The 27,347-nt window shown below is 39.9% G+C and overlaps 2 long non-coding RNA genes across 9 annotated transcripts in view; one reads left to right on the top strand and one right to left on the bottom strand.

Annotated features, from left to right (window-relative positions):
- LOC140198915 (uncharacterized) overlaps positions 1-11,255 on the bottom strand; it is a 97,739-nt gene extending 86,484 nt beyond the window's left edge. For both annotated transcript variants that reach the window (XR_011886292.1, XR_011886293.1), the window contains exons 1-2: positions 11,131-11,255; positions 10,693-10,869 (exon numbers count right to left, since the gene is read on the bottom strand). This is a non-coding gene — a long non-coding RNA (uncharacterized lncRNA). The remainder of the gene's footprint in view (positions 1-10,692; positions 10,870-11,130) is intronic.
- LOC140198914 (uncharacterized) lies at positions 1,368-27,254 on the top strand. Of its 7 annotated transcripts, XR_011886291.1 has the most exons (8): positions 11,824-12,101; positions 12,705-12,998; positions 13,386-13,425; positions 14,245-14,535; positions 16,651-16,746; positions 18,804-18,890; positions 23,145-23,213; positions 25,954-27,254. It is a non-coding gene; the product is annotated as an uncharacterized lncRNA (long non-coding RNA). The 7 variants fall into 7 exon arrangements; XR_011886289.1 differs by lacking the exons at positions 11,824-12,101; positions 18,804-18,890 and adding an exon at positions 1,368-1,604 and having other exon boundaries at positions 25,954-27,253; XR_011886285.1 differs by lacking the exon at positions 18,804-18,890 and having other exon boundaries at positions 11,825-12,101; positions 25,954-27,252.
- Positions 27,255-27,347: the final 93 nt, after the last annotated feature.

Below are 27,347 nucleotides of genomic sequence, written 5' to 3'. Positions count from 1 at the left end.
GAACTCTATCTCTACAGCTGAAACTAAGAAGTGAAACACCCAAAATTCTTATGTAGATCACCAGTATGTTTACAGGAAAGCTATTTGTCTGGTTGAGGAGTCGAGAGTCAGGAATCACAGTCTCAGAATATGGGGTACGTTATTTAGGACCGAGATGAAGAAAGATCTCCTCAGTCAGAGATGGTGAAACTTCGAAACTCTCTACACCAAACTCATAGATTTCTAGAGATTAAGGGAATCATGTAATATTAGAAGTAGTGTAGGAAAATAGCGCTGAAGTAGAGATCAATGTTGGCGCGTGGCCAAGTGCTTAAGGCGTCGGTCTAGCGATCTGAAGGTCACTAGTTCGAGCCTCAGCTGAGGCAGAGTGTTGTGTCCTTGAGCAAGGCACTTAACCACACATTGCTCTGCAATGACAACCGGTGCCAAGCTGTATCGGCCCTTGCCCTTCCCTTGGACAACATCGGTGGTGTGGAGAGGGGAGACTTGCAGCATGGGCAACTGCGGGTCTTCCATACAACCTTGCCCAGGCCTGCACCCTGGAAACCTTCCAAGGCGCAAATCCATGGTCTCACGAGACTAACGGGTGCCTATGATTAGAGATCAGTCACAATTTTGATGAATGGCGGAGTAAGTCTGAAGGGCCAGGTGGCTCCTAATTTTACATTCATATGTTACGTCCCTACAGCCACTTATACAGTGGTGGTAATAATTTAAGGAGAGTTTCGGGTAAAGTTGTGAAAATATTGGGTTAGCCATGCCTGATTTAAGTGCTTCAAGATGGGCTTCTGGCAAGCTTTACTGGTAATTGGTGGATTTTTGACAGTGGAATTCTGATACAGTTCTAAGCTGGTAGTTTTGAGGCTATAGGGATTTTCACCTCTTTTAACTCAAATGAGCAGAGACTAGAACACACTTTAAAGCTGAGTTACATTGTTGTAAAGATTATACTCTTTGACCAACATATTCACTGGGGATAGGGAGGGTTAAGAAAACTGCCAGAAATATTTTGGTCAGATGATGTCATGATGTAACACCATGTAATTAATGGCAGTAGTAAATATTCAATTTTCCAAATTCTAACCCCAGAGCTTGCCAAGTTCCAAATCACTGCACGCAACACAATTTCCTCCATATGTGACCCGTAACATCATTTATCATTGTGATTCTTATTTAGGTTAGTTAGTCAGATTATTTAGTCAAACAATTTCTACACTCACAACTCCCCCTCTCTTATTTTCTCATTCTACAGCTCTCAGAGGTCAGATATATTTCCCCTCTGTTGATCAGCTAAAAGTCTATGACGGGAGATCTGGTGATTATAAAGTATACTTGAATCGTCTTCTGATTTTCCTTCCTGTGGTTCTTTTGCAAGAAGTAATGAAACATTATTTGATAGCAGAGGCCTGACTAGAAATTTATCAGCCTTAGGATTATACTGGGAGAAGTTTGCAAAGGAACCTTTAATACATAGTGTATGAAAATGAGTTTACTTTATTTAAGTAGTGTAAATATTTATTTTAAATGGGATAAGATTGGCACTAAAATATAATTTTAAATGAAGAAGTTCAACATTTAACACGAGCAAACAAATCATGGCTCAGGTAAGTTAATGCCAGAATTTTATTATCTTGGGATGGAAATTAACTTTCTGCTGTGCACTAATCATACCGGTCAGCAGAATGAACTTCACTTCTGCAATTGGAAAATGAAGACCAAGTTGCATTCATTATTACTAATTTGGAACTTACGACAGATGAATAAACTCTTCCCGGGCTTCCAGCTGGGTACAGGTATCAATTATAGCCGACGTTTTGATGACAAACTGCCATCTTCATCAGGAATGAATCCCTGATGAAGATGGCAGAGTTTTTCATTGAAATGTTGGTTATGATCGATACCTGTACCTGGCTGGAAGCCCAAGAAGAGTTTATTTGTCATATACGCTGAGAAAACATGAGATCCTTTTTCACTTACAACAGATGGATTTCTGGTCAATGTTTAAACCCTAGCTAATAATCTTTGTGGATTACTGAGGTGCAACATATATAATACATACAGATTACTTTCATTTTCTCATGATCATCTCCAAGTTTGAGGATGACACAAAGCTGGACAGGAGCTTGAGTTATGAAGAGTATGAGGAAAGGCTACAGTATGATATCAGTGAGTGAGAAAATACATGTCAAATGCAATATAATGTTGATAAATTTGGCAAAAAAAACAAGGCAAGGCATTAATGGCGCAAAAAAACAGGAGATGTAGCAACAACTGCAGGTCAGACAGTAACTGTGGAATGTTCTAATGAAGGGTCCTAGATGGAGAGGGTGGAAGTTGTTTTTAGATTGGATACCTGTGACAACTGCTGTGCCAAAAACAATCTGGCTTGGTCTTTTGCTGTTTTTCATTCATATCAATCATCTGGATGAAAACGTAGGTAACATGATTAGTAAGTTTGCAGAATGGATAGTGAAGAAGATTGTCTAAGGTTATGATAAACTATAGATCAACTGGGAAAGCAGGCAAGTGAATGGAAGATGAATTTAACTCAGAGAAGTACAAAGTGATACATTTTGGGAAATTAAATCAAGGCAGGGCATACACAATGAATAGCAGGGCCCTGCAGAATGCTGTTGAACAGAGATACCATGAGGTACAAATATCTTGCTCCCTGGAAGTCACAACATAGATTGGTGAGGCGGTATGGCATACTGGCCTTTCTTAGGTAGGGCGTTAAAAGTAGAAGTAGGGAGTTTATATTCTAATGTATAAGATCTTTGTCTGACCTCACCTGGAGTACTTTAAACAGTTCTTGTCAACAAAGTATAGGAAGGAAGTGATAGTACTGCAGAAGGTGCTGAGGAGAACTATTAGGATGTTTCCAGGGAAGGAACAGCTTAGTTATGAGGGAAGGCTGGGGAAGTTAGGCTTCATTAGGTCTCTGTCTCTCTCTCTGTAGCATAGGAAGTTAAGAGTGGACATGACTGAGGTTTATAAAATTGAGGAATATAGACAGGGTAGTCTGCAGGAAACTTTCTATCAGATGTAAAGAAAATTGGAGGACATACTGTAAATTCAGGGGAAGAGATTTGGAGGAGATATGACGGGGGCCTCTTTCGTCCAGATGATGTCAAGTACCCAGGATGCACTATCTGAAAGAGTGGTTAAAAATGGGTCACTGTCAGAATTTGAGAAGTCTCTAGAAGAACATTAATCACTGAGGCACAGAGAGTTATGGAGCAAATTGTGGTGATGGAATTGATAAGGAAGGGTGCCCACTGGTCAGTATGGATGAGTTGGCCAGAATGGCCTGTCTCCATGCTGCCGGATTCTGACTCTATGAAGAAGGATTTATAGATGCTGATTCAGCTATGAGAAACACTGAAAAAATACAGCTTTTCTTCAGAGAATACATAAAATGCATGCAAATAATGTGGTAGCCACCAAAGCTCAGCTGACCAATGTGCTTCTGCTCATCAGACATCACTTTGGAATAGAAATGACATATCAACAACCAAATCACAATGGCTCTGGACTTCCACTCCACTCAATGTGCAACAGATCTGTTAAAAGAAAAGTGACTTTATATAATCTATTCCAGAATCCAAAAAGTATATTTTATTTGCCAAAGCTAAATAGATTTCTTTGTAGTAAAAGATCAACTAGTTTTAAAACAAATATAGCTCATTCCTCAGGGTGAATGGAGTGGCATCAGGCAATATATATCCACATGCTAATGATTCAAACAATTGTACCATTAAGCTTTGTCCTTTAACATCTGTCCAACGTTGCTGAGGATGTTCTATGAGTCTGTGGTGGCCAGTGCTATCATGTTTGCTGTTGTATGCTGGGGTAGCAGGCTGAGGGTAGCAGACACCAACAGAATCAACAAACTCATTCGTAAGGCCAGTGATGTTGTGGGGATGGAACTGGTCTCTGACGGTGGTGTCTAAAAAGAGGATGCTGTCCAAGTTGCATGCCATCTTGGACAACGTCTCCCATCCACTACATAATGTACTGGTTGGGCACAGGAGTACATTCAGCCAGAGACTCATTCCACCGAGATGCAACACAGAGTGTCATAGGAAGTCATTCCTGCCTGTGGCCATCAAACTTTACAACTCTTCCCTTGGAGGGTCAGACACCCTGAGCCAATAGGCTAGTCCTGGACTTATTTCCTGGCATAATTTACATATTATTATTTAATTATTTATGGTTTTATATTGCTATATTTATATCCTAGTCTTGGTTGGTGCAACTGTAACAAAACCCAATTTCCCTCGGGATCAATAAAGTATGACTATGACTATGACTATGGAATTGTTGAGTACCTGGGCATCAATAAAAATATAAGGATAATGTTTCGTGTCAGAATTAAATTTGAAAATTTTCCATGTTTACTGTGAAGACCTGTTTCTACAAGAGTGCCCAAACCATTTTACTGCTATGCATAAACAAATATCTTGCAGAAGTGCCATTAAAACAATTATTTAGTGCATGCTGTATGTGGGGGAAATCCAGAAGTAATTCATTAACCTTCACCAAAGCAAATTTTCTAATATTTTCTATCACATAGAGCACACATTATTGAATTTCTCAGCCAATGTCCTGCAAATGGTGGACTGAATTTGGTGATGGAATTGAAGGCTTTGTGGCTAGGCTTGTGGATGATACAAAGACAGGAGAAGGTACAGGTATTGTTGAGGATGAGGAAGGACTTGGACAGATTAGGCGAATGTGAAAAGTGGCAAATGCAATACAGTGCTGGGAGTTGAATGGTTACGCAGTTTGGTAGAAGGAATAAAAGCATGGGCGATTTTCTAAATTGGGATAAAATTCAAAAATCCAAGGTGCAAAGGGACTTGGGAGCTCTCATGCTGGATTCCCTAAAGGTTAACTTGCAGGTTGAGTCAATGGTGAGGAAGGGAAATGCGATGTGAGTATTCGTTTCGAAAGGACGAGAATATAAAAGCGAGGATGTAATGCTGAGGCTTTATAAGGCACTGCTGGGGCCTCACTTAAAGTATTGTGAGCAGTTTTGGGCCCCTTATTTAAGAAATTGGAGAGGGTTCAGAGGAGGTTCGTGAAAATGATTCCAGGAATGGAAGGCTTATCATATTAAGAATGATTGATGGCTTGGGACCTTTACTGGCTGGAATTTAGAAAAATGAGGTGGAGGAGTATCTCATTGAAACCTATCGAAAGTTGAAAGGCCCAGATAGAATAGATGTGGAAAGAATGTTTCCTATGGTGGGGGAATCTAGGACCAGAGGGCACAACCTCAGAACAGAATGAGATGAGGAGGAATTTCCTTTGCCAGAGGGTGGGGAAACTGTGGAATTCATTGCCACAGGCAGTTGTAGAGACCAGATCATTTGCTGTATTTAAGGCAGAGATTGATAAGTTCTTTATTAGTCGGAGTATGAAAGGTTATGGGGAGAAGGCAGGGGAATGGGGTTGAGAAGGAAATGATAAAATGGCAGAACAGACTTGATGGGCCAAATGGCCTGATTCTGCTCCTATGTCTTATTGCCTTATGGACTTACTTCCTACAAATTTGCAAAAAGTCTACTATTGCCGCTAACAACATACAGATAACACAAGGTAACAAATGATGATATAATTCTTTACACATAAATATGCAAAGTAGATGAAGTTCCACAGCAAATTAGTTAGACATATTTAAAGCTTGTATCAGAAATTTGACTGTTCTAAGCATGAATGCTGGACAAATATGGTAGAAAAATAAAAATATGAATTATGTATTAGTATGGCTGTCCTTTATTTGCTCAATATATTAAATGTATAGTTTATAGTTAGTCTTATTGGTTCTCAGTATTAATAAAAATCTAAGAATAAATATTGCAAAGTGGTTGAAGGATTTGCTTCCTCTGTCTCCCGTGAGTGATGTCAGTTTTCAGCATTGTTGTTGGGAAGGACTAAAACTGACGCACAACATAAAGAGGAACATAAGAACCAGTGAACATAAGATCTGATTTAAGTCACATGCTCAAGTCTGATGGATCAATTGATCATTTTCATCCTAAGTTTGGTTACAAATAAAGATTAAGCTTGCAAAAACCTTCCAGAGTTAATGAACAGGATCTGATAGTGACATTGTGATGAAGCCTACACACCTTTCTCTGACATCCTCTGTTTACTGAGCAGCTTCATCAAACTCATATAATTTAAACACAACACACACAAAATTTGTTTTTTTATACTGATCAACAGAAAACGACTCTAATGTCAAAGTGAAAACAGTTCTCTACAAACTGATCTAAATTAAATACAAATACGAAGCATAAGTAATTGATTGCTTGAGTATTCAGCCCCTTCAAGTCAGTATTTAGTAGATCCACCTTTGGCAGCAATTACAGCCTTGAGTCTGTGTGGATAGGTCTCTGTCAGCTTTGCACAAATGGCAATCAAAATCAGAATCAGGTTTATTATCACCGGCATGTGACGTGAAATTTGTTAACTCAGCAGCAGCAATTCAATGCAATACATAACATAGAAGAAAAAATAATAAGTAAATCTTATTCAGTACACAGCAGTACAGTATACGTATATTGAATAGATTAAAAATCGTGCAAAAAACAGAAATACTATGTATTAAAAAAAGTGAGGTAATGTCCAAAGATTCAATGTCCATTTAGGAATCGGATGACAGAGGGGAAGAAGCTGTTGCTGAATCGCTGAGTGTGTGCCTTCAGGCTTCTGTACCTCCTACCTGATGGTAACAGTGAGAAAAGGGCATGCCCTGGCCGCTGGAGGTCCTTAATAATGGACACTGCCTTTCTGAGACACTGCTCCTTGATGATGTCCTGGGAACTTTGAAGGCTAATACCCGCCCCATGCAATTTTTCCCCAGCGTTCTTTACAAAACTGCTCAAGTTCTGTCAGATTGCACAGGGATCGTTAGTGACAGACATTTTCAAGTCCATCCACAAATTCTCAATTGGATTGAGTTCTGGATTCTGACTTGGTCACTCCAGGACATTAACTTTATTGTTTTAAGCCATTTCTGTGTAGCTTTGGCTTTATGCTTGGGGTTATTTGGGAAACCAAATCTTCTCCCAAGTCTCAGTTCCCTTGCAGACTGCATTAGGTTTTCCTCGAGGATTTCCCCGTATTTTGCTGCATTCATTTTACCCTCTACTTTCACAAGCCTTCCAGGGACTGCTGCAGTGAAGCACCCCCACACATGATACAGTCACCACCATGTTTCACAGTAGGGATGGTGTGTTTTTGATGATGTGCAATGTTTAGTCTGATGGTCAAGAAGTTCAATTTTGGTTTTATCAGACGATACAACTTTCTTCCAGCTAACTTCAGAGTCTTCCTCATGCCTTCTGGCACACTCAAGCCAAGATTTCACGTGGGTTTTTTTCCAACTGTGGCTTTCTCTTTGCCACTCTCCCGTAAAGCTACAACTGATGAAGCACCCAGGCAACAGTTGTTGCAAGAGCAGTCTCTCTCATCTCAGCCACCGAACCTTATAACTCCTCCAGAGTTGTCTTAGGTCTATTAGCAGCCTTCCTCACTAGTCCCCTTCTTGTACAGTCTCTCTGTTTTTGAGGACGGCCTGCTCCAGGCAGATTTACAGCTGTGCCATATTCTTTCCATTTCTTTTTGATTGACTTAACTGTACTTAAAGGATATTCAGTGTCTTGGAAATTTTCTTGTATTCATCTCCTGGCTTATGCTTTTCAATAACCTTTTCGCAGAGTTGCTTGGAGTGTTCTTTTGTCTTCATGGTGTAGTTTTTGCTAGGATAGTGACTCATCAGCAGTTGGGCCTTGCAAATACAAGTGTATTTTTACTACAATCAATTGAAACACCTTGACTGCACATGGGTCTCCAAAACCAGATCTCCTTTTAACTAATTATGTAGCTTCTAAAACTAAGTGGCTGCACCCATGATGATTTGGTGTGTCATATCAAAGGGAGGTGGATACTTATGCAATGAATTATTTTGCATTTTTTATTTGTAATTAATTTAGATCACTTCGTAGAGATTCGTTGTCACTTTGACACAAAAGAGACTTTTTCTGTTGATTGGTGTCAAAAAAAGCCAAATTAAATTCACTGTGATTCAATGTTGTGAAACAATAAAACATGAAAACTTCTGTGGGGGGGGTAGTTGAATATTTTTTATAGGTACAATATATATCAAACAACTCCACTCCACCCACCTTACCCTGACGTCTCATCTTCCAGTCCTTATGAAGGATCTCGGCCTGAAACATTGACTGTTTACTCTTTTCCATAGTGCTGCTAAGTCCCTCCAGCATCTTGTGTGCGTTGCTTGGATTTCCAACATCTGTAGATTTTCTTGTGTTTGTCATATAATTTTCAGCTGTCAGTTAGGGTTTCAGGATAACTGCATGCTAAGTATTTTTTAAATCATGAAGCTACAAAGTACAATCATACCAGCACATCACAGAGGCAGATTTCAAAAAATTCCTGTGGCTTATCAGCAAATGTCTGAAAAAAGCTGCACTTAGTATCTGAGGTCTTTATAAAAACAGCTGACATGACATATGAGATGAAGTCATTCTTTGACATTCTTTCATTTCTGAGAGAGGTAATTTAAAGCAGTGAAAAACAGGCAATGACACAAGCAATGAAATACTGTTGATGCATGTTTGCTAAAGAAGTCAAAAGCATATCCAAAAATCAAAGATATCAGATTTAATATTAATGGAAAATTAAAAATGTTCAAGGATATGTTGCGAAGCCCATATGAACGGCTCAATCCCATTAAAGCCCTCTGTTGGTTGGGGTCGACAATATATGTTGCGTCTCCAGCTACCCATGTGATAGGCAAGCCAGGGACAGCAAACTGTTGCCCATGTAGCAGCATTCTCCTCTCCAAGCAGCTGATGAATTCAAAGGAACAACAGAGACCAATACAGTTTGGCACCAGTGGTGTTACAGGAGTTGCCAGTCAGTGTTGAATTCAATGTGGGTCTGCCTTAGGGACTCCGGGTTAGGGTATTTCCTCGGGGTTTACTCCCAAAGCTTTCCCCATGAGTGGGTATAACCGCAAGGCAGCAGAGGTTTCAGATCAGAGTTTACTTTCTCCGAGGCGAGCTGCCAACCATTGCTAACACGCACCATCTACCTGAAGTGGGTGGTTTTAAGGTGCCTGTCTTTGCCCCTTCTCCTGTCAGAAAAAAATGATTCCACCAGGCTTAGTAGCTAAGCCACATGTGAAGGCCAAGAGCTGGACCTGATTGTCAGAGGCTATTTGAGACGCATGCCGACTACCACCCTTAAGGACTAACAACCTTAAGAAACCACTAAATACCGTACAGCAGAATATGTTAAAGGCATGAGCAGGAGAGGTAAAATGTCAATGCTTAGAGTGTGTCGCAGAATTATTGAGTGGAAGAGTGGAACACTGTGCCATACAAAGTGTGGGTTTCAACAATTTTGACATTTTTTAATCTATTCATTTTGCAGGATCTGGATGTCACTGTCACAGCCAATATTTCTCACCTATCCCAAAATGGCCTGATTAGGTGGTGGTGGGTGAACCACCTTCTTTTACTGCTGTAGTCCTGCAGCTATCCTGTGTGTTGCTGGGTATGGAGGGAGGGAGATTCTGATATAACTATGATAAAGGAGGAACGGTGATATATTTCCAGATCGGGATTGTGCGTAATATGGAGTGGAATTCCCAATGTACCTGAAATCCTTGGGCTTATTTGTGATAGATATCATGGGTTCAGAATTTGCTATCAGTAGTTGCCGTTTTGCAGATGGTACAGACAGCAGCCACTGTGCAGCAGTGTCCATGGGGAACTAATCAAGTGTGCTGCTTTGCGCCAGATAGCATGAAGCTTTTTCTGTGATCTGAAAACTGCATTCATCCAGTATTATATCACTTTCCAAGATGCTCTGTAACTTACGGATGATGGAAAAACTTTGGAAGTGAGTCAGTCACTGCAAGACACCCAGCCACATTGTCACCATATTTATCTGGCGGGTACAGTTCAGCTTCTGGTCAATGGCGATCTTCAGAATTGTTGGATTGGGCCTCAGCAGTGTCCATGCCTTTGTTCAAAGTTGATTTATTATCAAAGTATATACAACCTTGAGATTCATCTCCATATGGGTAGCCACAAAACGAAGAAATCCAAAAGAACCTATCAAAAAGGACCATCAAACACCCAGTGTGTGCAGGAAAAAAAAACACGTCGTGCAAATAATAAAACTAGGCACCTAACGTTTAGCATTGAAGTTCACAAAAGTGAGTCCATAGCCACAGAGCCAGAGCCAGGCCCGGAGCCCATAGGTTGCAAACCACAGCCTCAGTTCAGCACAGAGACAGGTAAACCTTGTGGAGCAGTGAGCTGAACACTGGTCCTTTGAATGTCATGAAGCGACAAAGTAAGTTCTGACAAAGGGCCACAGGGTCAAGATGTTGACTGTTTCTCTTTCATCAGATGTTGCCTGACCAGCTGTGTTTTTGGTTCTGCTCCAATTTAAGTACCCTCACTGTAATGCCACACACCATGATAGAGAACATCATCAGTTTAAAGTTGGATATTATCTGTATAAGAGCTGCGTGCACTTTCCTTTAACTAATAATATCATTGGTATACCGGTGCATCTGCCATTGGTGGAATGGCAGGGGCAAAGTTAAGTTAGGTTATCTTTCAATTAAGGTACACTCACTACCTGATAGAGATCCAGTCAGGCAGCTCAGGCTTTTAGGTCTCTCCACTGGTGACATTATCAATCCACTGTTGGCGATGGACATTTAATCCCCATCCACTATATATTCCATGTCTTACTACCTTCAGGGCCTCTTCCAAGTGTTGTTCAGCATGGAGGAGCATCAAGTCATGAGCTTTTCTGAAAAAGAAAACACAGGACAGCTATCACACTGAAATTGAAACATCGGCTTCTGAATTAGTTCTTTCAGGCTCATAGATAACGGAACAGTTTGGGGAGAGGCACAGTTAGTTCTGCAGCCTGGAACATCAACGCTGCAGCTAGGATGCTGTTTGGTTGCATACAGAGCCCTTGCTGTATCCATTCCACTGTTGTTGCTAATGTGTAAACTGGAGTTGGGGGGAAAAAAAACCTTAAAAACAGCCATTCAGCACAACTAACCATGAGGGTATCATTCCTTTGTAGCAGTTTGATACATGTAGAATATACAAACATCCTTCTTGAGATCAACATGTCAACACATGAATAAATTTCAATGATTAGTTGGATCAAAGATAACAGGGAAAACTTCAGTTGTTGGCCTGTGCAACAATATAAATCCACTCATCTGCTTAAAAAAAACACCCAAGGAACATTTTAAATTTGAACAGTCCACTCATCCGAAGTTGTTACTGCCAAAAGAAAACGCAACATGGGTTTGCAGTGACCTAGGGACATCACCCCAATCCCTCACACAAATAGTTTATGAATGACTAATATTGGATAACTGTCTGGTTCTTGTCATATCAGCTCAGACAAACAGATTTTTTTCCTCAGGTGGTGGTTTTAATAACAAGATTTTCAAAACCAACATAATTTTTTTGTCGAAAGGTCACTTAAAGAGTCATAATTCTAATCACATCATTCTGGTAAACCATTTTAATCCATCTTGTCTCTGGGGAGTCATTATTCTCCCACACTGCGTTCCAGATGTTGTTTTGTTCCACTATTTGCAATTGTGGTTGAACATTTATTGAATCTAGTTTCATATTAAATCAACTTAAACCTCCTTATCAGTTAAGGAATGTGTTCAGTCTGATTACATCATATTTTCAAAGCTCCAAGGGATGTAATCTGGCAGAACAGGAGCCTCACCATCAGGATTTGTTGGAAGCTCTTCAGTACCATTTGTACTGTTGGAACAGCATGTTACTCTCTATGTGTTCAGGCACAGACTAGGCCAGCCTGGCACCAGCGTTGTCATTTACTTTGTTTACAGACTTAAACAGAGCATTTGGAGGAGCCAGACTTGTTGAAAGGAAAGGCTCACTGAAGAATTTCAAACATGATGATTTCCTGAGTTATTTGAGGCCCAGACGGATAGGTTTGATCTGAGTTTCAAAATATTTCTGTAAATTGGAACAAAAAGACAGGTGAATGGTTTACAATATTATTACACTTAATTTATTGATACTGCCTCCCAATTTCATGATAGGATTCAGTGAAATTATTTACTAAAGAGATTCTGAAGATGCTGGAAATGTTGAGCGACAAAATCGTGGAGGGTCTTAGTGGGTTGAGCAGTATCTACAGAGAGGAATGAACAGTTGACGTCTTGGGCCGGGACCTTTCATCAGGACTGGAAAGGAAGGGTAAGCGGCCAGAGTAAGAAGGGTGGGGGGTGGGGAAGGAGTACCAGCTGGCAGGTGACAGGTGAAACCAGATGAGGGAGAAGGTGAGGATAAAGGGCTGGAAAAGAAGGAATCTGGTAGGAGAGGTACGACATGGATTTTATTTTTCACCTAGAAAAGCAGAATGATTGGCCCCAATACATTGTGCTATATACTCAAAGAGATAACGAATTGGAATTGTTTGAAGTTCAACGATTTTCATCCAATGTATGGATTTAATACTTCCAATGTAGAAATGTCATAGCAAAAGATTTAGAAATTGTCAGAGGACAATGGTTGCCCTCTGATGAAGTCCCAATGGAAGGATCTCTGCCCGAAACATTGACTGTTTACTCTTTTCCACAGATGATGCCTGGCCTGCTGAGTTCCTCCAGTATTTTGTGTGTGTTGTATTGGATTTCCTTCATCTGCAAATTTTCCTGCCTACATACAATTGAGAACATGAGTCCTGAAGAAGGGTCTCACCCTAATCGTCGACTATTTGTTCATTTCCATAGCTGCTGCCTGACCTGCTGAGTTCCTCCAGCATTTTGTGAGTGTTGCTTTGAATTTCCAGCACCTGCAGATTTTTTTTGTGTTCCTGAGTTGTAGAATCCTTGAAAGTAAGCCTATGGGCTCTGGAATCAGATCAGATTTGAGGTGAGTGAAGTTATCCGCAGTGGCTCAGGAGCAAATTCTTTGTTCAACTTGTACAGCATAATTAAGTGTTAATCATCTTTAGCATGTGTGCTCAGTGGATTTAGCACTACAAAATGGTCACATTTAAGCATGGCATATTTCATAACATGATACCCTGCATAAAGTGCACAAAGGCTATTAAAAAGAGAAAAGGAAATGGGACGTACATGGATCTTTCACAGCTGATTCAATCTGCTTTAACTATTCTATATCTGAATGATCACACTAAGTATCCCCAGGCTATGAGTTGAAGCTCCATGAGGAGGAATTTGATTGCATTGGCTATGTTATAAAAATGCAAAAACAACCTTTATTGTTTTATGCTGAAGGTATAACATTCTGTTTCAGTTGCACATGGGGTCTGGACATATACAAATAAGGACATAAAGTGAGTATTTCTGTTTGAAATTAAATAAATGCTCATGCAAAAAATATTTAGTGGAATAATTCCAAAAACAAATGTGGTGCTAAATGAACCAGCTGTAAAGTATTTAGTCTCAGGAAATGGGGAATCCATTGTTAAAATAGTGCAAATGAAATTCGAGTTTCAAAATAATAGTGGTTTGTAGAAAACTGAACTTGTCCTAGGGGCAAAATTTGCAGGAAAAAACAATTAGGGGAAAGGCAATAATACAACATCACTCTGAGGCTGTATTCGATTTCCCCCTTGCTACCAAAGGCATGCAAGTTTCAGGGGACAATGTCATTTGAATGTGTCACTCACAAATACCAGAAGCAGGGAGTGCGATGGCAGATGCATTTCAGGTAAAGATCAAAGTGATGAACAGACTGAAAGCGTAAGGTAAGACTTTATAACTAAACTGCAGTAATACCAAATTCCATCAGTTTGTCCAGCGGTAAAATGTGGCTTTTCAAATAGTTCATAAAGAATTGGCCAGTAACCTTCTATGCATTTATTTTAAGATTGTTATTGCTCTTGAAAGGGTAAAACAGCAATCAAGCAAGGTGATTGAGTTCCAGAAGGAGAAATATGGCCCATGTCCTGAACACACCAGATCCCACAACTTAACACAAACGTCATCATAAATACTCCCATATCTCCACAGGGTTAAATACCCACTATTAACAATTTTCAAATATGTTCATAAACTCAGATCAGAGATAATTATTAAACTGAGAAAAGACATACACCTTCAAAGTGGAGAAGAATTAAAGGTCTGATCTTTGTCTATTGACTACTTTCCAGATGTTGACAAGTAACATTGTCAAATGTATTCAAGTGTTACCGACAAAGACTTGCCCATCCACTAAAGAATGAAGAACAGTGGGAAAGAACGGAAAGGAAAGTGAAATGTTATTAAAGTCAAGAGGAAGCAAAGATATTACAGAACTGTCTTCATTTTTTAAATGATTTTGTTTGTACTTTTGTTTATTTGTATGAGAGAAAAAAACTCCTGAGATAAGAAACCAAGAAAGGAATTTTGTTCTTTGGACGAAGAAGTAAGAATATAAGTTAATAAGAAAAAAAGCATGGCAGGTAATGCAACCATTCAGTATGCTCCACCATTTAATAAGTTTGTGTCTGTATTCCTGCATGAACTTTACTTTCCTGCCCACCACAACATCATTTGATTCCTATACAGGTTCACCCCAGGTTACAGCAGTGTGCAAGTCAGACATGCAGCCGTGAACCAGATCCAAGGCAGCAAAATACTTCCAGATCTGCATATAAATTCACTCAACTTATTTCTAACCTTCTAATGACGAAGGGTCTCGGCCCAAAACATCAACTGTACCTCTTCCTAGAGGTGCTGCCTGGCCTGCTGCGTTCACCAGCAACTTTTAAGAGCATCTACTTTATGTCCATGTTGCGTGTCTTTAGCCACTCTGTTTAGGGAAATAACTCCTTTCTATTTTGCTTTAAACAGACCTCTCACAATTTTATACAACTCACTAATTACCGCTGCACACCACTCCATTCCAAAGCGCCCCAGTCCATTGTCTTTCCTCATAGCTGTAATATTCAAGCTCTCCAATAGCTTTGCAAATCTCCTTTGCATCCTCTCAAGCACATTACACCTTTCCTTTAATATTGTGACCAGAACCGTACAAAATACTTAAGCTGTGGTCTAGCTAGTACTGAATACAGTATGATTATAACTTCCCAATACTTATCTATAATGACTCTGTCAAAAAAGCATTGTCTCTTTTACTATCTTATTGACCATACTACTAATTTTAAGAGTCTGCAGATATAGACTAAAAGGGCCCTCTCTCCTCAACAGCTTTCAATATCTTTCCATTGTGCATTGTCTTGTGGCGCATTCCCAGATGCATCACCTCACGCTACTCTAGATTAAATTTTACTTGCCATCTTTCTGCCCAATCAAACAAACCAACTATACAAAAGAGCTGATCATGGATTACAGGAAGGACAGAAACAGGCTTGCCCCGATCAACATCAATGGGGCCGCAGTTGAGTAGGTGAGTGCTTTCAAGTTCCTCGGTATACACATCACTGAAGATCTCACCTGGACTGTACACACTGGCAGTGTGGCAGAAAAAGCACAACAGTGTCTCTTCCACCTCAGGTGACTGAAGAAGTTTGGCGTGAGTCCTCAAATCCTCAAGACCTTCTACAGGGGCACCACTGAGAGCATCCTGATTGGCTGTATCAACGCCTGGTACGGAAACTGCACCAACCTTGATTGCTGGGCACTGCAGAGAGTGGTATGAACAGCCCAGTGCACCTGTGGATATGAACTTCCCTCCAACCTGCAGCGGGTGAATAAAGGAGGCCTGGAAGATCATCGGAGACACCAGTTACCCCAAACATAAACTGTGTCAGCAGGTTCCATCTGGCAAATGGTACCAGAGTACTAAAGCCAGGACCAACAGGCCACAGGACAGCTTCTTTCTACAAGCCATTAGACTTATAAATTCACATGTCTGTACAGTGCGACAGAGTCATAATGCAAAGATTTTTACTCCCTCATGTTGTGGGACGGATGTAAGATTTAAATAAGTTCAATTCAATATCTCTCTATGGGCTAAAACTTTCCTCCTCATTGTCAACTAATTTTTTTTATCAGCTTCCAAGTTTTTGATCTTATTTTTGATTATATTTAATCAAATATTTATATTTTTGATTATATTTAAAAGAAAATCATTAATATTATGTAGTACAAAGACCAAGAGATCGCATACTAGGCCACATAGAAGCCTACTAGTAGCAGCCTTCAAGTTACAACAAATCGCTTTCAATCATTAACCCTTGGCTCTTGCCAATTTTATAGAGGCTATTTATAGCAGCCAAATAAACTTAAACTTAATTAAACAAATTAATACTGGCATAACTTTGAGATAAAGGAGAAACTCAGAATACCAAGGAAAAACCCACAGAATCACAATTTCTGTCAGATCTCCACACATATTAAATATTTCATTGCATGTACAATTAAGCTTTCTTCTACAATGTGCCCCACCAAGCGTCTTCACCTGTTACATAAGTACTGTGCAACCTCCTCCAGCAGATTGGCATTTGAACTGAGTTGTCCTCTGCTGTCAAAACCAGTGTTTTACCATTTACAGGCGATGTTGTTATGCCATTCTTAGGTTACTCACTATGTCACTCTTTCATTTGTGAAATTAGGTCATGGTGAATCTTTATCCTCAAAGTTTCCTTGCTGTTCCTCCACGACTTAGCGAGGCTGCAGTACTTTCTTACAGAAAGGTTTTCTGATGACAGGTGAGTCTTATGTCAATGGTGAGGAAATTATTGGAGAAAACTGTAAGGAATAGGCTTTATTTGGAAAGGCAAGGATGTTCAGCATGACTGTGCAGGTGAAATCCTTTCTCACTAACTTGACTGAGTTTTCCATGAGGAGCTAACTGAGAAGATTGATGAAGGCAATAGACACTTGTAAAGCTTTTGACGATGCCCCACATAGTAGGCTGGATCAGCAGATTATGGTATTGAAAATACAATGTGAGCTGCCAATTGTATTTGAAACTGGCTTGGTTATAGAAGGCAGAGGGTAATGGTGGAAGGATGCTTTCCTGATTGCAAGTCTGTGAACAGTGACGTACTGCAGGGATCAATACTGGAACCTTAGTTGTTTGTGTTACATTGTAAAAATTTCCATGTGAATGTAGAAGGTATGATCATGCCAGGTTATGCTCCCTTCCTGCTGCTGCCACCAGGAAGGTACAGGAGCCTTAGGACTCATGCCACCGGGTTCAAGAACAGTTATTGCCCCTCAACCACCAGGCTCTTGAATCAGAGGGGTGAACTTCACTTGCCCCGTCACTAAACTGTTCCCATGACCTTTGGACTCACTTTCAAGGACTCTTCATCTCATGTTCTTGATATTCTTTTCTTTTTCTCTCTCTTTCTTTCTTTCCTTTTCTCAGTTTGTTCTCTTTTGAACACTGGCTGTTGCCCTGTTGATGGAGCCTTTCATTGATTCTATTATGGTTATTGGATTTATTGAGTATGCCCACAAGAAAATGAATCTCAGGGTTGTATATGGTGACATGTATGTACTTTGATAATAAATTTACTTTGAAAATGACACAAAATTAGTCATGATCTGGATAGTATGGATGGCAGTCGAAGCCTAAAGCAGATCACATATCAGAGGAAACATTGAGTAGTGTTGGCAGACAGAATTTAAGTCTAACAACTGCAAGGTCATGCATTTTAGAAAGTCAGAGAAGGGTAGAACGTATACAGGAAACACTAAGATACTAGGGATTCTTGATGAACACAGGGATCTTGGAGTTCAAGTCCATAGTTGCTTTTAAAGTGGTGAAGAAGACATATGGTATGCTTGTCTTCACAGATGAGGACATTAGGTTTATGCTGCAATTTTACAAAACACTGGTTAGAATGCACTTGGAGTATTTGTGCGGTTCTAGTTGTCACATTAAAAGGAATATGTAGTTGTGCTGGAGACAGTGCTGAGGAGATTCACCAAGATTGAACTACTTTAAATATGGGTATAGATTGGACAGGCTTGCCTCATTTTCCTTTTAGGAGGTTGAGGGGTGACTTGATACACATAGAAAAAAAATTCCCACGGCAGGAGTATCAAAAACCTGTAAGTTTAAGGTGAGGGAGTAGGGAGTTTTATGGGCAATTTAGAGAAAAGTATTTTTTTCACTTCAAGAATGATTGATATCTTGAAATTTCTGCCAGAGGGGGTGATGATTCAGATAGAGTTTACAAGATATCACAATCAGGTTTATTATTGCTTTCTTGTAAGACATGACAATTGTTGTTTTGCAATACCACTATGTGCAAACACTTGCAATTACTTTGCACTAAACTGCTGTCATAATAAAACAAATTTCACTTTATATAAGATCACAATAAACATAATTCTGATTCTAGTAGCTTCAAAACTGTATGATTCATTTCTTTGTATAGAAGAAAGTTCAAGATACTCTGTGCGTGTGTAATAACATCTCTAATTTCTGTTAAAATATCTTCAACCTATGATATGCAAACAGGCTCTTAAAGAGGCAAAGCTTAGAATGATTTAGAACTATTACAGGCAGATGGGTCAAAAGGTGGTTATGGACATGATGGTTAAGGCGGTTTCTGTGGTTGTACTGTACAGCTTTATGGCTCAAACAAGACCAAGGTTGTGCTGAGGCAACAGAAGAGTTAAAAATGCCTGCTTGCACCATCTGGAACTTATGTCAGAAGAGAGTATGGAATGAGGTGGAAGTGGGATATTATATGAGAATTGAGGAATCTAACTTCAATTGATTCAACTTTGTGATTGGAAACATTTTCAGCACAATTTCCTCCATGGGAGTCGGTGCACTTGGGTTGCCTGTCCTCCTACAATTCATTCGGCCTTGTCCTGAGAGGGAGATGATTTGGTAAGAGTCACAGAATATTTATGAGCTTGTGACTGCCAGGGTTAAATGGTAATTCATTTGGCTGTGAAGCTTTGGTGATAAAGTACCTGTGGGTGCAACCTTTACATGTGTGCTGATTGTTTAATATTACATAAGACCATAAGACATCGGGGCAGAATTAGACCATTTGGCCTGAGTCTGCTCTGCCATTCAATCATGGCTGATCCTTATTTTCTCCCCCTCCTCAGCCCCAGTCCCCAGCCTTCTCCCTGTAACTTTTGGTGCTGTGTCCAATCAAGAACCTATCAATCTCTGCCTTAAATATACCCAACAATCTGGCCTCCACAGCTGCCTGTGCTAATAAATTCCATACAGGTGACTGATGAGGACATGCTGCATTGAGCAGAATCAGAGACTAGCTCATCAGATGGAAGCATACAGCTATTGAAGCTGCATTCAAAGACAAGGACCAGCCATAGGATGTTACAGAATTTCCCACAATACCGCACCCAGATTCTCAGTCTGGGCATTTCCTTCTTTGGAGGACTCTTTTTCTTCTCAGAATACCTCCGGTTTGTCTACTGAAAACCTTGGGGAGCCCAGAGTCTCTCTAAATTTTGCCTATCTTCATTGTTTCCCAGGTCAGATTCACTTTGTATATGGCCATAGTTATCACAAGTTTGTTTTAATTGATGTTACCATGTTTGGGTTCCCTGCTGATGCGTTCCCTTACTGACTGCACACAGAAATAAACCTAGCAAACAATTATCACAAAGGAAGTTTGCTGAATACACATGAATCTGTGGGAGTCAATTAATCAGGCATCGTAATCCCCGGGACTGCTTTTGGGAACTATACAAATTAGCTCCCATTATCTTTGTCTGTGTACTGAGAAAAAGTATGTTATGTGGTTCAGGCTCATGAAATGTTGCTGCCAAATGCTGTTGAAAGGTTTTTGGCTTCAGTTGAACATATTGCCAATAGGGCACAACTATTGGACTGCTGAGCTGGCTTTGTTTCAGAGACTGAACTCCCCAAAGTTAGATTATTCATTTACTCAGTGCCAAAGCCATTCAAGTCTTTTTATCACCTTGTTTCTCAAGAGTGAAATGATTAACAAATGGAGAACCACGAGTCTTTTTTTTTCCACTGGAATTGATGCGGTCCTTGCCTTGCTTTGAGAAATACTCATCACTACAGCAGGGAGAGAGGCAGAAGAAAGGGAATTATAGTCCAGTTAACCTGACTTCAGTGGTAGGTAAAGAGGTGGAGACCTTAATTAAGGATAAGGTTTTGGGGTACTTGAGGAATATGATAAAATAGGCCAAAGTCAGCATGGTTTTCAAAAATGGAAATTCTGTCTGACAAGTACATTGGAATTCTTTGAAAAAGTAACATGCGGAATAGACAAAGGAGAGGCAGTGGATGTTGTTTACTTGGATTTTCAGAAGGCCTTTGCCAAGGCACTACACATGAGGCTGCTTAACATTTCTACTACAGTAAAAAGATAAAATTGGCAAAAAGCACAGAGTAGGAATAAAGGGGGCCTTTTCTGCTTGGCTGCCTGTGACTAGTGGCATACTGCAGGGGCCAGTATTACTACTTTGCATGTTAATAATCTCCACAATGGAATTGATGGCTTTGTGGCCAAGTTTGCAGATGAAAGAAAAACAGGTGGAGAGATAGGTAGTGCTGAGGAAGCAGGGAGTCTACAGAAGGACTTGGGCATAGTAGGAGATGGGGTGCAGACATGGTAGATGGAATATAGCGTTGGGAAGAGTATGGTCATACTCTGTGGTAGAAAGAATAAAGGCATGGACTATTTTCAAAATGAGGTAAAAATTCAGAAACCTGAGGTGCAAAAGGACTTGTGCAGGATTCCCTAAAGGTTAACTTGAAGGTTGAATCGGTGATAAGGAAGACAAATGCAGTGTTAGCTTTCATTTTGCGTGTACTAGAATATAAATGCAAGGATGTAATGCTGAGGCTTTTTAAGGCACTGGTCAGACTGCACTTGAGGAGTATTGTGAGCAGTTTTGGGTCCAATATCTAAGGAAGGATGTGCTGGCATTGGAGAGGATCAAGAGGAGGCTTGCAAGAAGACCCCAGAGAAGAAAGGATTAACGTGTGAGGAGCATTTGATAACTCCTGACCTGTACTCACTGGAGTTTCGAAGAATAGGGGGAGATATCATCGAAACCTATTGAACATTGAAAGGCCTGGATAGTATGGACATGGAGAGGATGTTTTCAATAGTGGGAAGGTCTAGGGCCAGAAGGCACAACCTCAAAATAAAAGAACATAACTTAAGAACTAAGATGAGGAGGAATTTCTTTAGCCAGAAGGTGATGGATCTATGGAATTTGTTGCCAGAGATGGGCAAGGAGGTCAACATATTGTGTATATTTAAAGTGGAGATTGATAGGTTCTTGATTATTAAGGATTTCAAACTTTATGGGGAGAAGGCAGGAGAATGGGATTAAGAGGGAAAATAAATCAGCCACAATTGCATGGCAGAGCAGACTCAATGGGTTGAATGGACTAATTCTCCTCCTACGTCTTATAGTCTTAAAATCAATTTCAAAGGTAATATCCTTACTGCTTTACAAATATCTTATATACTGATCCTCAGTGTGCACACACCGAAGAATTTCTCCCTGAATATGGACATGAATAGTCTGATCTTCAGCTGAAAACTCTTCAATTCCTCTTTATCCTTCCTCTGAATGTCCTCTGCTCATTCTCCAATTCACGACAAACCATGACAAGAAATGCATAATACTGCACAACAACTGGTGCAGGGTCTTGAAGTGTAGCCTTCACCATTTGCTACACAGCTGCCTGCATCTTGAAAAAACTTTAGCAGGCAGCAAACATACTTGAATTTATCAAAAGCTAAAAGAAATCACTTAACAGTCAACCAGCAAGAAGATAATAATCACTTTAATTAGTAGCACTCTTTAGTCCTGCTGTTTGGAATTAAGAAAATACATTGACTGGTAATCCGCTGCAAAATGGCAGGATGTTGTTAATAGTATTATATCACCTTTCACTACATACTGTACTTCTGGTATTACTTGGAGAAAAGAAACATTTAAAAATACATCTAAATAAGTTGATTAAAACATTAATATTAATACAAATAAAAGCAACTCACAACACCTCCTTGCAATTACCATCCAATCTAATTGGCCAATCTTAATCCCATAAATAGGGCCATCATAGCTTTACTTGACAGGGATATAGGTAAGGCAGCAGGTACAAAATATATTCGGCCACTCTTCTCAGTAACTGATAAAAGTAGTAAATGTAAAGAGAGTACATTTGGTAGTGGTGGAGACAAATACAATAGAAGTTTTCAAGAGGCTTAGGCATATGAATCTGCAGGAAATGGAAGGTATGGACATTGTCTAGACTGAAAGGATGAATTTGGTTGGACATTTGATTTTAAGTTTAATTAGTTCATTATAACATTGTGTGCTAAAAGGCCTGTTCCTGTGCTTTACTCTTCAATCTTCTATGCTGTTATAAAATAAGTCAGTGGAGAATGCTTTGGTGGGGAAGCTACATGGCTTCAGTTGTATCAAGGACTAGGCCCCAGATCATGGTGTCGCCTGTTTGCAGCTGCCCAGGAGAAAGGCGTCGAAGCTGGTGTGCTCCTCCGGAGTGCCAGACGCGGTGTGACGCAATGTCGATGTTGGAGTTGGCATTGCCCTCCAGTGTTCGCTCAGCAGAAAACAACAGAAAATCTGCAGATGCTGGAAATCCAAGCAACACCCAGAAAACGCTGGAGGAACTCAGCAGGCCAGGCAGCATCTATGGAAAAGAGTACAGTCGACATTTCGGGCCGAGACCCTTCAGGGTCCTGCCGAAAGGTCTCGGCCCCAAACATCAACTGTACTCATTTCCATAGATGCTGCCTGGCCTGCTGAGCTCCTCCAGCATCTTGTGTGTGTTGCTTTGAAAGCAAGATGTATTGTGTTTGACTGAAGACTGCTGCAACATTCATGCACTCAGAGACTTGAACTATATATTGTTTTGTGCGTGACGGCATTTTACTGCTGTCTTATATGTGCTAACTGTTGGTGCTGTGTTTTGAACCTTGACTCCAAACTACCTCTGTTTGGTTTGGCTGTATTCATAGGTTTTCATGTAAGGTTGAATAACAATCAAACTTGAACAAGGTAAGGTCAGTCTAATTATATTCTAAATCTTGGCAATAAAAGAAAACATTTCATCCTTCTTATTTGATATTTTTTCCTTCTGAGCCCACAGATGATGCAATAAAAAAACAAGACTTCAGAAGTACTGGAAAATTAGAAACCTGCAAGTCAGGAATAATCTGTAAGTAGTAATGACAGAATTAATGAAAATTTATTATTCTTTAGCAAAACTATGAAATGTTACATAAAAGAACCAGCTAGGGTAAAGAACCAAGAAGAGTCAGAAAGTTAATGGTAACTATGAGATGATAAGCATCTGCTGGTGATAACAAAGTAAGACACACAGAAAGCAACATTTTAAAATCCCCCCAGAGCCTACCTTGTCTCCCTAATTGTGGCCTACCAAAACCCTGTTTGAATCACTCTAAACATATTTCTATCGCTTCTAAATGTTTTAAAGAATATCACAAATGACACACACGATCTTTCTATAACCATGGCACAGTGCTGTATCTACCTTGCACTCCAATCTCAGACAGATTTCTCATTCAATGTCTTTCTTCCTTTGCTCAGCTCTAAGGGACAATGCCTCCTATGTTTGTACTACACATCTAAGAAAAGGCTCATTTTCCTCTTCCTGCACTTAATGCTCCCTTCTTGGTTTCTCCTTTCCTCACTTTAATGTTGACCCTTGGTTGTGTTATCCAGACTGGCAGGGAAAACTTTCTCAAGCAGTTTGATGACTCTTAATTTTAGCATTCTTGATCCCTCATTTCCTTTGTATTCTCAATATTGTAGCTGAGAAACCCATAGGTTCTTTACATTTTGTAACAAGTCAGGTAAAAGTTAGTTATCTTAATATCCACTTGTGATAATGTAAAAAAAATCAAATATTATTATTCTGTTCCATAAAACCTATTAGAGTAAAAAAGAAAAACATTGAAAATTACACATTACCCTTGGAAATTATAGTGAAAAGATTTTAAGAAGACCCGATGTCCAAACAAATATTATTGGTCCTGTGGAAGGCTGTGTGGAAAAACACAGTTGTTAAATTTAGAATGTCAGAAAGGCTTGATTGTAAAACTTACCACTTGGCCAATCAAGTTGTCTCTATCTTAATTACATATTGTTCCATGTTCTTCCATTCATTCCCCTACAATGGTATTATGGTTTATAGACCATTAGCTTGCATTTTGCATTTAGCAATAAATGCGAGCACCCACCTGTCATGCATTACACTCACAATTTGCCTACAGATTCTGCACACTTTTACACAGCAGTTTGTGGTTATAAGTCAACAGAGTACTCCGTGAGAAACTGGCACCTATGAGGACAGCATGATAAATGGGATTCCTCACTAAAGCAAAGAATTATTACTGCACCAAGATAAACTGGATGTCTCCCAAATACAGCCACTGGGATTGTAATGTACAATTAACCCATGCAGGTTCAACTAAGTAGAAGCAGCAGTCAACTTTAAAATGTAGTGTTTAATCAGCAATAACTTAAGATGTAGGAGCAGAATTAGGCAATTCAGCCCATTGAGTCTGCTCTGCCATTTGATCACGACTGATTTACTTTCCACCTCAACCCTATTCTCTTACCTTCTCCCCATAATGCAGAACTGAGCTGAGAAGAGGCAGATGAAGTTCAACCCAGATAAGTGTGAAGTAGTTCATTTCAGTAGATCAAATTTGAAGACAGAATATAATATTAATGGTAAGACTCTTGGCATTGTGGAGGATCAGCGAGATCTTGGGGTCTTTGTTCAAAGGACGCTCAAAGCTGCTGTGCAGGTTGACAGTGTTGCGAAGAAGGCATATGGTGTGTTGGCCTTCATCAACCATGGGATTGAGTTCAAGATCCGTGAGGTAATGCTACAGCTACATAAGACCTTAGTTAGACCCCACTTTGAATACTGTGTTCAGTTTCTGGATTGGAGAGCATGCCTTATGAGAACAGGTTGAGTGAACTTGGCCTTTTCTCCTTGGAGCGACCGAGGATGGGAGGTGACCTGATAGAGGTGTATAAGATGATGAGAGGATTGATCGTTTGGACAGCCAGCGGCTTCTTCCCAGGGCTGAAATGGCTAACACAAGGGGACATAGTTTTAAGGTGCTTACAAGTAGGTACAAGGGGGATGTCACTGAGTTTTTCACACAGAGTGGTGGGTGCATGGAATGCACTGCCAGCGAAGGTGGTAGAGGTGGATACAATAGGGTTTTTTAAGAGACTCTAAGATAGGTACATGGAGCTTAGAAAAATAGAGGACTATGCGGTAAGGAAATTCTAGGCAGCTTCTAGAGTAGGTTACGGGCTGAAACCCTTGTAAGATTGGTGTGAGTGGCCTCTTTGGTGTGGCCAAATGGTGTGAGTGGAAATAACACATGTATTATATCTTTTGAAAGAGCTAAAAGGGACTTGAGAGGCAACCTCCATGCAGAGGGTGATGCACATATGGAATAAGCTGAGGCAGGTACAATAACAACATCCAAAAGATATTTGGATATGTACATGGATCGGAAAGGTTTAGAAGGATATGGGTCAAACTTGGGCAAATGGCATTAACTTGGTAGGCACCATGGTCAGCTTGGTTCAGTTGGGCAAAGGTCCTATTTCCACACTGTCACTAAAATTCTTTACATTGCTACTGTATACTGCAGTACCCCTCCAGAGTGGCCTGGACAGAAAAATAACTCTCAGCATATCAATGGTTGCACTTTTTGATATTTTGTATAATGACATGTTAACCACCTGCAGTAGTGAAGTTCACCAGCAACTTTTGTGTGTGTTGCTTGTTAACCACCTGCAGAGTGATTTTATCTCAAACATGGCCAGAAAATGGCGGGAGGAGAGAGAGCAGCGCGGCGCGCGTGTGCAGCCCTCCGGTAAAAAATGATATTGTATCTGTTAAATAGGGGCCGTGGACAATTCGGATTTGATGGAGATGGATGTGAAAGCACAGAGGAACATCTGGAAAAATTTCTGAAACGCTCGTTCGCTGCTGTCGTTACTGCGCGGTCGGGAATCTTTCGGAGGGTAGGCCTCAAAATCCCCGGCTTTGCCTGCTATTGGCAACCGAGAAGGAGGTCAAATCGTTTGGATAGAGATGGCGCTCAGTACTCGGTATCAGAGAGCTAATCAGCGCTTGAAGTTTTCGGGTGACTCAGAGTCGGACCGTGGTCGGGTATGGCAGGGAGAGTTTTTCTTCCTTCTCTCCGTCTGCGTGAGATATGGGACATTTGAGAGACTTCGAACTTTACTGTGCTCATTGACTTCTTCATCAAGTTATGGTATTGTTGCACTGTTGTAATTATATGTTATAATTATGTGGTTTTGTTAGTTTTTTTCAGTCTTGGTCTGTCCTGTGTTTTGTGATATCACACCGGAGGAAATATTGTATCATTTCTTAATGCTTGCATTACTAAATGACAATAAAAGAGGACTGCATGTCTTCATAATCTAAAAATGGCTTTTTCTCCCTAGCAGCCATGTCCTGTTTTGTAGTTAAGACTTCAATCAGCATGTAGAAATAGCTGTCACAGAATGGCTGGATTATGATTGCAACAGAATACTCAGCATTGAGCTGCATTAATTGCTACCTAAGAGTACCTGCCAGTTGGAAAACAAAAAGGCCAAATATTTTTCAGTTCCTTCAGCAGGGTAGAATTGACATGCAATACACATTATTTGTACTTACACAGTTTCACAATTAAAAAACAATTTTGACCACTGCATGCAGAGATGTGTATTATTCCTATTCAAGTAGATGTATGCATACAATCCAATGCTCAGCTTTGTATTCACTTGAATAAAATTACTTACAACTGAATTTTTCATTGAAAAAAGTCTTAAATACAATAACCATTCAAAATGAAATAATTAGTTAGTTTTGGCTTTCGAATGCAGGAAGACTGCCACAGTTAAACAGATCAGTCCATTTTTTGGTTTTGCCTGAGAATTTTTGTTGTTTACTTAGAGAGCCTTATTGCAAGTCACAACCATCTAAAAGCAGTAATACTTCGTCTATCCATTAGCTTCTTCATGAAATAAGGTCTTATTTTTCATAAATTTACAGCTGAATGCAATATCACCAATGAATGAATCTCAATGTTGGATATGGAATACATACTTCGATAATAAATATACTTTGAACTTAGATTTGCAACTTTTTCTGCTCCAGGTTTGAATATAAAAAATTATAATACTAACAGGAATATTAACTTACTTGACCTTCTTAATCATTTCCTTTAAAGCAGTGGTATTTGCACTAACGCTGCTTCTAAATACTTTGATGATTACCTTTAATGCT

Source organism: Mobula birostris, chromosome 6, assembly GCF_030028105.1.
Source record: "Mobula birostris isolate sMobBir1 chromosome 6, sMobBir1.hap1, whole genome shotgun sequence".
NCBI lineage: Eukaryota > Metazoa > Chordata > Chondrichthyes > Myliobatiformes > Myliobatidae > Mobula > Mobula birostris.
Note: the sequence above shows the minus strand (reverse complement) of the source record. Positions and strands in the feature narration are given on the sequence as shown.